This window comes from Melopsittacus undulatus, chromosome 11, assembly GCF_012275295.1.
Source record: "Melopsittacus undulatus isolate bMelUnd1 chromosome 11, bMelUnd1.mat.Z, whole genome shotgun sequence".
Classification (NCBI taxonomy): Eukaryota; Metazoa; Chordata; class Aves; order Psittaciformes; family Psittaculidae; genus Melopsittacus; species Melopsittacus undulatus.
Window position 1 is genome coordinate 24,135,474 of NC_047537.1, and position 10,708 is coordinate 24,146,181.

The 10,708-nt window shown below is 48.7% G+C and overlaps 1 long non-coding RNA gene across 3 annotated transcripts; it reads right to left on the bottom strand.

Moving 5' to 3' along the window:
* Positions 1-4,264: 4,264 nt before the first annotated feature.
* Positions 4,265-9,126, bottom strand: LOC117436823 (uncharacterized). 3 transcript variants are annotated; one of them, XR_004550136.1, is made up of 4 exons: positions 8,930-9,126; positions 8,136-8,233; positions 7,299-7,418; positions 4,265-4,519 (listed from the first exon to the last, which is right to left on the bottom strand). It is a non-coding gene; the product is annotated as an uncharacterized lncRNA (long non-coding RNA). The 3 variants fall into 3 exon arrangements; XR_004550137.1 differs by lacking the exon at positions 8,930-9,126 and adding an exon at positions 8,376-8,850; XR_004550138.1 differs by lacking the exons at positions 8,136-8,233; positions 8,930-9,126 and adding an exon at positions 7,638-7,652.
* Positions 9,127-10,708: the final 1,582 nt, after the last annotated feature.

Here is a 10,708-nt window from a genome sequence, read left to right on the forward strand (position 1 = left end):
AATTAATTGCCATATACTTCCTGCCAAATTGCCTGTAATAGTGCTGCCATTGGCATAGAAGGAAAGAATACGGCCTTTTAAAGTGCTCTGAGGTCACATTAGCCTTGCACATGCTCCATTACCCGTGACCTTGTCTAGAAGTGTGTATCAGATGTTTGCCTTGGGCAGCTATACTCCTCATGTATAGAGGCACCAGGCTTGACACTAAAGGGGGTCCCTGTTAGGAGATGTGGAGCAGCCAGGAGAAAAGGGTCAGAGACCCTAGAAGAACTGTCCTTGATCTCCCAGCAGGAACTTACCTTGAGGGACCAATGCAGCCAAAGGGAGAAGAGGCCAATGCTTGAAGAACAAGAGGAAGCTTCCAGAGGGCTAAGGAGAAGCCAAGGAGAAGCAAAGGTGTCCATTTGAGGGAGAGAAGCATGCCAGGTGTGGAGGTGCACTTAGGTCCCTGCCTCTTCACTTGAGGAGTGGAACCAAGGGGAAAAAAGGTGGTTTACTTCACATGTTACCATGGTCACGTGGAGATTGCTCCATTGTGAGAGCTTTGGGAGGATCACGGTTAGGGTTAGGGTTAGAAGACACAGTGTATTTTTCATGGAAACACATGGAAGATTTCCTTCCTTTCCCTTTATAAGCATGTGTTGAAAAGGCCCACAGAAACTGATCCAATTGCTTGCTGATTCAAGCACAGAGGAAGGTGATTACCCTTTCCACCTGGGGAGCAAGTGCTCTCTTCTTGCCAAGAGAATGAAGGAGAGAAACATCTCCACATATCCTAGAAACCAAAAAGTGTGTCTTCATCTTCTCCAAGCACAAAACAGCATGGTCTGGGATTACTTTGCAGCTTACCCAGGAATGCCCACTGGAATCAAACCTTCTGAAGACAAGCAAGAAGTTCATTAAGTACGCAAAGAATATGGGGAACTTCTGTTGAAAACTACCCCAAAAATCGTGGCTGCCATCATGGGTTCTGGAAGATTTTGAATAGGAAGCTGCTCTGTTATACTTTACTGTGAGAGCTTTTCACCATTAACTTGCTCTGCTGGAAAATAAAGAGCAAAACACCACAAAACAGTCTCTCAAGGCATGAATGCTGTGAAAGTTTTTTTAAACATGGACCATTTCAGTCACGTTTGGAATGGCTTTCAACTTGGAGGTGAAATTTCCCATTCAAAAATTAAAAAACTGAGCACTGAAAAGTGATCTTTTGCTATTTTTACAATCCTATGTAACAAATGAGCCATTACTTGCATCGCAAATTTGCTGAAAATATTTTTAACAGATCTTTTCAAACACATTCTTTCCAAAATATTGACACACTTAAAAAGTTTTATAAGGTGCTGGGGTTTTTCTTTGTTTCTCTTTACCTAGCTCACTAAGGCCTACATGGTTTGTGATTTATGGCTTTCTGGGGTGCAGTCTGCCAGATTCCAGTAATGATTTTTAATTAATTGCATAACTCCTATACTCCTGGTTGTAAAAAATGGCACAAATATGAATGAAATGTCACCTAATACACTGCATTCCACTTGCATTTTGGGGGGGGGGGGGAAGAAGAGAAAAGAAAAATCAGGGGCCTGTGTTGCAAACTCCACCTTCCTCTAAGTGAGCTCTTGATAGGTTTGAGAATCTACAAAGGATATGTTCTCATTTCTTCAAAGAGTTCCTCCACTATTCATCATTTAGCAGGAATATCTGAACTCTGTGAATTCAGGGCTCTCACACCCTCTCAGAAAGCAACTTCTGCTCCTTTTCAGATACAAACTGGTCTCTATTGTTTCAATTTCAGATACACAAATTTCCCTCTTAATGTACTGCCTACAGTATTTTGGACATAGGACCTCTTGATTATGGCTGTGAAAGACCTTTAGCCTTCAACTTCTCCATCATTGCACTGTGATGCAGGCTCACACTTCAGAGATGTCAGTTATGAACCACTATTTTATTCCCTATTCTTCATTATGGTCCCAGTCAAAAAATAAATGGAGAATTTCTGATGGCTGCAGTGCCTACTGGACCAGACCCACAAGCAAAGCACAGCAGCATCTGTGGTTTGAGAGAGCTGGTTTCCAAAGAGGGCTCGGAAGAAAATGGTCAATGATATTTGAGGGCAGGGGCAGACTGTTATTGAAGAGATACGCAGTGGGAATTTAAAAAGCACCATATTGTGGAAAGCAGCAGCTCCTGAAGGGGTTCATACATCCCTTGAAGGGGATTTAAATGTGGATAGCTAAAAATACATCCAGGTAAGTACAGGGGGAGAAATATAATGAAGTTTGGGACTAAACACCAAGGAAAAATTCCCAGACCACTGCTTAGCATCTGCAATACTCTCCAACAGAAATGAATGCCAAGCTATCAACACTTATATTTAAACACAGGTTTGGCAAAGCACAGACAGATGCTCTTTTGGGAACAATCGTACAGTGGCAAGGCTGCGGATGCTCTCACAAACACTTTTAAGAGCGAGACTTTGTGATCTTTAGGATACTAAATCAGAAAATTTATAACATTTCCCTCCTATGAGATAAAAACCAAAGGAGCCATGCCAAATTACTGTACCATATTTGCAAATATTTGAATGCAATTTATGCTGTTATCCTTGTCTATACTCCCAAGGAGCCACAGCGTCTTTTAAGCTCTTTCTTCTTCAGGTACAGTGGATGCAGCCATCCGTGACAAATTTGTGTTTTCTCTTCTGAGAATATACCGTATTCCTCAGTGGCAGAGAAGTGAATGGAGTTGCCATTTGCAAGATAGAAATGTTTACACCCAGACAGCAATTAAATCTGGTTTGGATGATAATGTTATAAATGAAATGCTAATAAGTACTGTAAATGGCCATGTAACCACATCCCATCATTTGCCAATTACTGGGAGGAGAGGGGAGGAGCTGAAAAGCAGCTGTAGAGTAGATGACATACTACTTTAAATGAGCAAATGCAGGTATTGTGCAATGCACAGCCCTGACAGCATCATTTTATAGCAGGAATTCAATTTTCCAAGCAACATCTGATTTCACCTTTTATTATCATGTCAGTAGTAATAATAATTTGCTCTGACACCGGCATTTTCTCAGAAGGATCACCAAGGGATTTATAAAGTCGAAGCAGGAATTCCAAAGAAGCTGGAGAGCACACCTACTTCAGCAACTGCAGAGCGCTCAGGGTGGCTTTGTCTGGGCTCCAAGGCTGCCACGCAGCACCATACACTGGAAACTGTTTAAATGGTTTATCATATGATTGTGCCCGAGTGAGAGGCCCTTAAACAGAATTTATTTGTTCTACCCCTGTGCCTAAATGCCTTCTGGACTGTCAGTTTTTCTACCACCTCAAGGGGCAAGCTTAGCCAGCTCTCAGTGGCTACAAGGACTTACCTTCTGTAATGGCTTAGTCTTCACTGTCAGGGGACTTCGGTAAAGTTATTTCCAGATGTTGCAGATTAAACCAATTCAGGCTGTGAACTGCTCTGCACATGAAACGTTCTTAAATAAACTGGACTTAGGCCACAGAAGACCCACCTCATGGGACAGAGTATGAACCACACACTGAACTATGTGGAACTACTCTTGACCCCATTATAGATGTGGGTAAACGAAACCCAAAGTCCACATCTGACCTCTTTTCCAAACCAAGCCTTCTCCCAAGGAGTCACACAAGGCCCTGAATCCCTTCTGCTGGCACTCCTCATTTGCCACAAAAGCCATTCATCAATTCTGATGGCCAAAGGTCAGAATTCCACTTGGCCTGGGACACTTGTGCATCTGTGCATAATTAACTTGATGGTAAACATTAGTTAAAGTTTTCACTGCTTCTTACACAATGATTTTGCTGGAAAAAGATTTTTCCACCTCAAGAACTGCAGCATCATTCCCTGGGACCAACTGCAGTTTGCCTTAAACTATATGACTTCAAGACATGCAACCAAATTATGTCCTTCACATGTTATCATCACAATTCAATGGAAGATACATCTAAAAACACTTCCAAATGAACAATACACAAAATCACTTATTCTAAGCGTGTCTCAAGTTTTGGTTTGTTTTTATTTTTAACCAAGATAGAATAAAACAAAGTCCTTCTGAGAAGCAAACATTTGAAAAATGCCATGACAAAATAGACGAGATCCTTATCTTACTACGTGTGTATGAACTTATGAGCATTTCTGAATGTTACCAATACCATTGCTGCTTTACCTACACAACATAATCTAGCAAAATACAAATACTGAACAGCTGGAATAGAAGCTGGATACAGCTGGAACATTGTGTCAACATTTTTTAATGGAATCATATTTCATGGACAAGAAAGCCCCACAGAAAAAGTGCAAGTAAATCACCGGTTTCAGCTGAAACCTGCGTTTCAGATGCCACTCAAGACTGAACTGTCATGCCACTTTCTGCACAGAAGAGTTAAGGAACATACGAAAAAGAAAACGTTTGTGACTCCTAGGTGGACAAGGCCTGAAATCAGTGCAGTGGTGATTGAGTTCAGCTGGAAAGGAGGTCCATCTGGAGGAGCTACAAGGAGAAGAAAAAGGCAGAGGTAAGGTCTGGTTACAATCTGGCAGCAGTGCCAAACACTTCTGTCTCTCCATTACCACAACCTATATACAGAAGAATTACAAAGAAGGGACTAAAACTGTACTTCACAATGAGCACCTGTCTACTTGGATAAAGCTTACCTGCGTATACACTGAAAATAGTTATTAGTTCTTTAAATATTCATGATACTGGGGGATAGAGTAAGGATACTTATAAGACATCTCATATTCTACTGACTGACCTTGATCTATGCCATTTAAGGCAAGACTGTTGTTGTCCAAGAACTGTCAAGACAGGGTATAAGGATCTGTGGCCTAATCAAGTTAATGAAAAGATTTCTTCCCTGATGATCACTACTCATATCTCAATTCAAAGTGTATATAAACCCTTAGCAAACATATCTAGCACCATATATCTGAGATACTTCAAGTTTATCCATATACCTCCACAGAAGACTTTTAAGCATATTTATCAGTTCTCAGAAGAGGTAACATATTTTACTATCTAGCACAGCTCAACAGGCTATGAACCAGCCCCTGGATACTGGAACACACACACACAAACATAGCCTGTACCACCTTTTCCAACAGGAAGGAAAAAAAGCACCAATATGCATTTATCTAAGAGCCTTGTTTGCCATTGCCAGTGATGGAGAGTGAGATGAAACAATTCAGCTTCTCCATGGGAAACCAGACTGCTCCTCCCAGAAACAGCCACCTGCCCTCAGTATCATCAAGGATGACGGGAAGGAAAGGCAGCAGCCATTAACACAGCAAGCAGTGTGCAGCAAATTAATGATCTGGAGTTTATTATTTTAATGATATCCATGGGTAGGAACACACCATGGAGCAGCTCATTACAGGGAGAACATTGTTTCTATGCCCGGAAAGAAAAGTAGCTGCTTTTATGTGGTTTAAGTTGAGAAAAAAAGGGAATAAATAGTAATGGAGTTTACAGGACAGGATAGGTTGCTTGCTTGTGCCACTCAGTCCTGTCACGTACAAGTGAAAGGTGGAACGGCCCAATGGACCATCTGGTTACCTTGACTGTCTTAGTCATCAGCTACTCCTTGTTACCAGCAGAGAACAGTAACAGACTGAAACTAGTCCTCCAAGTGCCCAAAGAAGTAGCAACCTAAAACTTAAAAGACCTGATCTCCCTCACAGCCTACTTCCTTCACTACCCTAGCAGACCACAAGTTGCAACCAAGCTTCTCCATAGGTTCTTCGTATGGTTAAATGCTAGGAAAACAGGAGCTGAAGCACAGCTTCTCTGAGTTTGAGCCCTGAACTGCACCATAATACCCAGTCTGCTGCTCCACTTCTGCATGAGATGAGCGAATTTTACTGTTAAAGTCTGGTGTTCTGTCTGGCAATTGCAATGTCCGCTCACCCTCACATGTCACAGCAGTAGATTTTCATTTCAAATCCATCACAGGGATTACAAATTCCTATGTTTGTGGGGCTGTGTATACAAATTAAACGGAGCCAGTTTCACCCAGATTCACCAATTGACTTCTCTACAGCATGTCAGCACTGACTCCCTCAACTGACCAAAAAAAAAAAACCCCAAAAAAAGAAAAACATTCCAGCAAGTGCATAGAGCTCAATCAAAGCAGGTCATCTGCTCAGTTCTGATTCACTCATAAACCCTCTTTCATGTTTCTTCAAATCTGGTTAACTTCCCACATTATTAATTGCTGGTTGGCACCTCATCTACATAAAATAAAAATGGGATGCATTATATTCTACAAATACTTCTGCCTACCTGTTCCCCTCCTTGCAACACAAAAGCCAGCAGTCCTAGCTTTATTTTCCAAACACATCAGGGGGAAGGCAAACACATGTAGGGGAAGGCAAAAACCCAAACCAGGTTCTTATCTCACTGCCAATGGAAAAGGTGGTACCTTCAAAGGTCACCCAGGCTGTCTGATGACATTTTGTAGCACCCCATGGAGCTGTTCCCCGTGTCACAACACAACCAAAACCACAGACAGAGGCAATGGGCAGGAAAAGAAACACAGGGCAGGAAAGTTCATTTAAACATTAAGAGAAAAGGTTTACTCTCAAACAAACCAATCACCAGAACACGTTGCCCAAAGAACTTGTAGAGATCTTGGAGATGTTCAGAGAGGACAAGGCACCAGAGGCTGAGCAAGGGCTTGGAGTAAACAGCAGGAAATCCCTTCCAACCTCACCCACTCTGTACTATCCATCCTAACACCAATGGCTCCCAAAGGGCCACCAGCAGTATCCAACCTGACCCCTGTAAGACCCAAACCGACACTGACACCACCCAACCTAAGGCTTCCCTTATACAAACTAACACCTATGCCTGCCAAATTTTCCTTCCACCACAAGCATTCAAGTCCCAGTAAAGGTTAACAAAGCCCTTTACACCTCCCATTATATTCCCAGTACGCTGGTGTGCTTCTTCAGAAGCCTTTCCAGCCAATAAAACAGGCCCAAACTAATAATACTTGTTATTTAGACAGAGCCACTATTGCTTGGTATCTCTTCCAAACAGACTTCAGCAGGACCATAAGGAACAACATCTTCTCCAGAGAGATTTGAGTCTGATCTAAATGTAGGTATTTTTTTACAGACAGACACGCTTCAGATGCCTCATCTGTATCTATATACAAAGCTAACCCCAAATGTCTCAGTTGCTTTTGGGTAATACACAATGGTAACTTGGAAGCAAAACACTTTGGCAGGCTGCATACCGTGTACAAAAGCACACTGGTATTACTCACCGTCAGATGACAGAGTTCCTGGTACGCAGGGAGAAGACGGAAGGCATCCCAAGCAGTCTTCCTAGTATGTCCCCTGGTCTCACCCTGGATGATCGCACGCAGACGAGAGCAGCAACGAGGCTGAGGGAAAACAAAGGAGAATTGACAACATCAGCCCAGCAAAAGCATGACTGCGGGGCTCTGAGCCTATCGGCTCATACAACCCAGCATCATTAAAGCTCTTCGAAACAGCGGGAAGTGCCAAAAAGAAGCAACCAATTTGGGGAAGGGGCTGGAACCCTGAAAAATGGCTTTAGACTTTTCTGTTTCCCCCTCTTTTCCTTTGAGCCCTTTACTTACTGTCCATGCAGGACCTGTGTCGCCCGCACGCTCTGTTCCCTGCAGCACAGAATGCCCCATGCCCGGGGAGCTGACTCAGACCCGAGGCTGAGGAGGACTCTTTGGTGCTTACGGGTGGGAGCTGCCTTTCAAAGGAACAGAGAAGAGAATAAATAAAACCGGCAAACTGGGAAGCGCAGGGAAGCAGGGGAGAATTGCTGTTGTTCCTGGCTTATAGATAGGAAAACTGAGGCATGGACGGCTGAAATCTGTCCGGAAAAGCTGTCGCTGGCCATCCCCTACCCAGGCTTGCTCGGCATACTGGTGGCACCGCTCCGGGTGCCTCCGTGTGTAGGGGATGCCCAGCACCAGCTTTCGGTAGCGGCTCCCAACTGTGGGAGCCGGGCTGGACGCTCGCGCTCCGTGTGCTGTGACTGACAAGTATAATAAAATTATAACAATATAAATATAACAGCCCTGAAAAGAAAGCCGTACAGAGACACTTGTTAATGCACTCACTGGGAAGCCTTGAGAGGTCCTGATGCTCCGCACTCAGCTGATTCCATTACGGCAAACATCCCAGCACAACAGCACAAAAACGCCGCAAGACTCCAAAGCTACAAAACACAAAGCACAGCACAGAGAACTCAACCCGCTGAAGCCCGAGAGCTGAATGAGCCTCTCCCGGCAACACTGCGCCTTTATACCCCAGGCAGCAGCCACAACTCCTCCCTCAATGATCTGGGGGCAAAGCAGCACCTGGGGTAAAAGAGGTAGGATGAGCAGTGCTTTCCGTTTTGGCTGATGGCTGCAGCCCAGGAGGAGATCCAGGGAGAAAAGGGCTCTTCAACAGAGCAAACCCCGGCGTGCTTTATCCAGAGAACAGCCCCATCTCTTAGAGAGAGATCCAGAGATCGGGCACCGGAGAGGCCGTGTGCAGAGCTCCCTCTGAATTTCAGGTGGCCAAGCGAGGGCAGGAGCTCTGTGTGTGCAGGTGATGCCTGCGGCGTTTGCAAAACCAAAAGCACCGCTCCGAGGAGCATTCCACGGAGGACTGAAGCCGGGCGCGGAGCAGCAGCTCCGGAGCCCGTTTCCCCTGCGGCACCGAAAAAGGGAGCGTGTGCTGCCACCGTGCGTCCGAACGGCGGTACTGCAGGTGGTGGAGGTGGGGGGGGCGGAGCGGCTCCGGAAGCCGCTCGCTGCTGCCGTCATGTGTCGGTGAAGACGGGAGGGGGGGGCCGCTCTGTCGAAAATTCAGCATTGAAATGGGGGCGACGGGGGAGAAAGCGGCTGGGGCCGCTGTCCGGTACTACCGTGTGTCCTTCGGGCGGCAATCAGCGGCAAACCGGGTCGGGAAAGCGGAGGTGCAGCGCCGAGAGACGACTGGTGCTGCCATCATGTGGCCAAAGTTCGGTACTGCACACGGTGAAGAAAAGCGGCTGCGCGGGTGGAGCCGCAGCCAATCAGAGCAGTGATCCGGCGCCGCCGGAGCCGGGCGGGACTAGGCGTGACTGACAAGCGCCGCAGCCAATCAGAGGAGTGGGGGGGCCAGTGTAGAAGCCGAACGGAAGCGGGGCGGGAGTAAGAGTGACTGACAGGCGTCTCAGCCAGTCGGGGTGCGGGTTGTGCCGCCGAACCGGGCCCGGACCGTACCGTACCGAACCGAGGCGAATCATGGGGGTAACGGGACTCGGCGGAGGCAAACGGGGGGGGCAATGGCAGCTGTCGGCTCCCCTGGGACCCCATGGAAGCCACTCCGGTCCCTCCGGGCGGCTCCGTCCCCCTCAGGCGGCTTCGGCTCCGCTCGGTTCCCTTCGGGCGGCTCCGTCCCCCTCAGGCGGCTTCGGCTCCGCTCGGTTCTCTTCGGCCGGTTCCGCCGCTTCGGGAGGGTTCGGCTTCGCCTCAGCCAATCAGAGGAGTGGGGGGCGGTGTCGGAGAGGGGCGTGGCTAGGAGCGGGTGACGTGCTCATCAGCCAATCAGAAGAGTGGGGGGGCGGAGCCGGCGAGGGGCGTGGCTACGAGCGGGTGACGTACTCATCAGCCAATCAGAGGAGGGGGGGGCGGAGCCGGCGAGGGGCGTGGCTAGGAGCGGGTCACGTGCGCATCAGCCAATCAGAGGAGAGGGGGGCGGAGCCGGAGAGGGGCGTGGCTAGGAGCGGGTCACGTGCGCATCAGCCAATCAGAGGAGTGGGGGGCGGAGCCGGCGCCGGGCGGGACTAAGCGTGATTGACAACCGCCGCAGCCAATCAGAGGCGTGGGGGGGCGCCCTGGGCGCCGGGCGGGACTAAGCGTGATTGACAACCGCCGCAGCCAATCAGAGGCGTGGGGGGCGCCGTGGGCGCCGGGCGGGACTAAGCGTGATTGACAACCGCCGCAGCCAATCAGAGGAGTGGGGGGGCGCCGCCGGCGCTGGGCGGGACTAAGCGTGATTGACAACCGCCGCAGCCAATCAGAGCAGTGATCCGGCGCCGCCGGAGCCGGGCGGGACTAGGCGTGACTGACAAGCGCCGCAGCCAATCAGAGGAGTGGGGGGGCCAGTGTAGAAGCCGAACGGAAGCGGGGCGGGAGTAAGAGTGACTGACAGGCGTCTCAGCAGTCGGGGTGCGGGTTGTGCCGCCGAACCGGGCCCGGACCGTACCGTACCGAACCGAGGCGAATCATGGGGGTAACGGGACTTGGCGGAGGCAAACGGGGGGGGCAATGGCAGCTGTCGGCTCCCCTGGGACCCCATGGAAGCCACTCCGGTCCCTCCGGGCGGCTCCGTCCCCCTCAGGCGGCTTCGGCTCCGCTCGGTTCCTTCGGGCGGCTCCGGCCTCTTGGGGTGCAGTTCGTACTTTTGGCCACAGGAGGGCAGCACCTCCCTTTGCTCTGAGCCACCCCTTTGCTTCCCCTCCCGCATCTCCGGCACCTGCAGTACCGAGCTTTGGACACAGGATGGCAGCAGCGAGCAGTGCCCCGAGCTACGCCGTGCCCCCCCACCTCCAGCACCTGCAGTACCGACGCTTGGACACGAGGTGGCAGCACACGCTGCAGAAGCAACGGCCTTAGAGCAACGGCGGCTCCCCTCCCCGTTGACAGCCTCCGGGGACCCC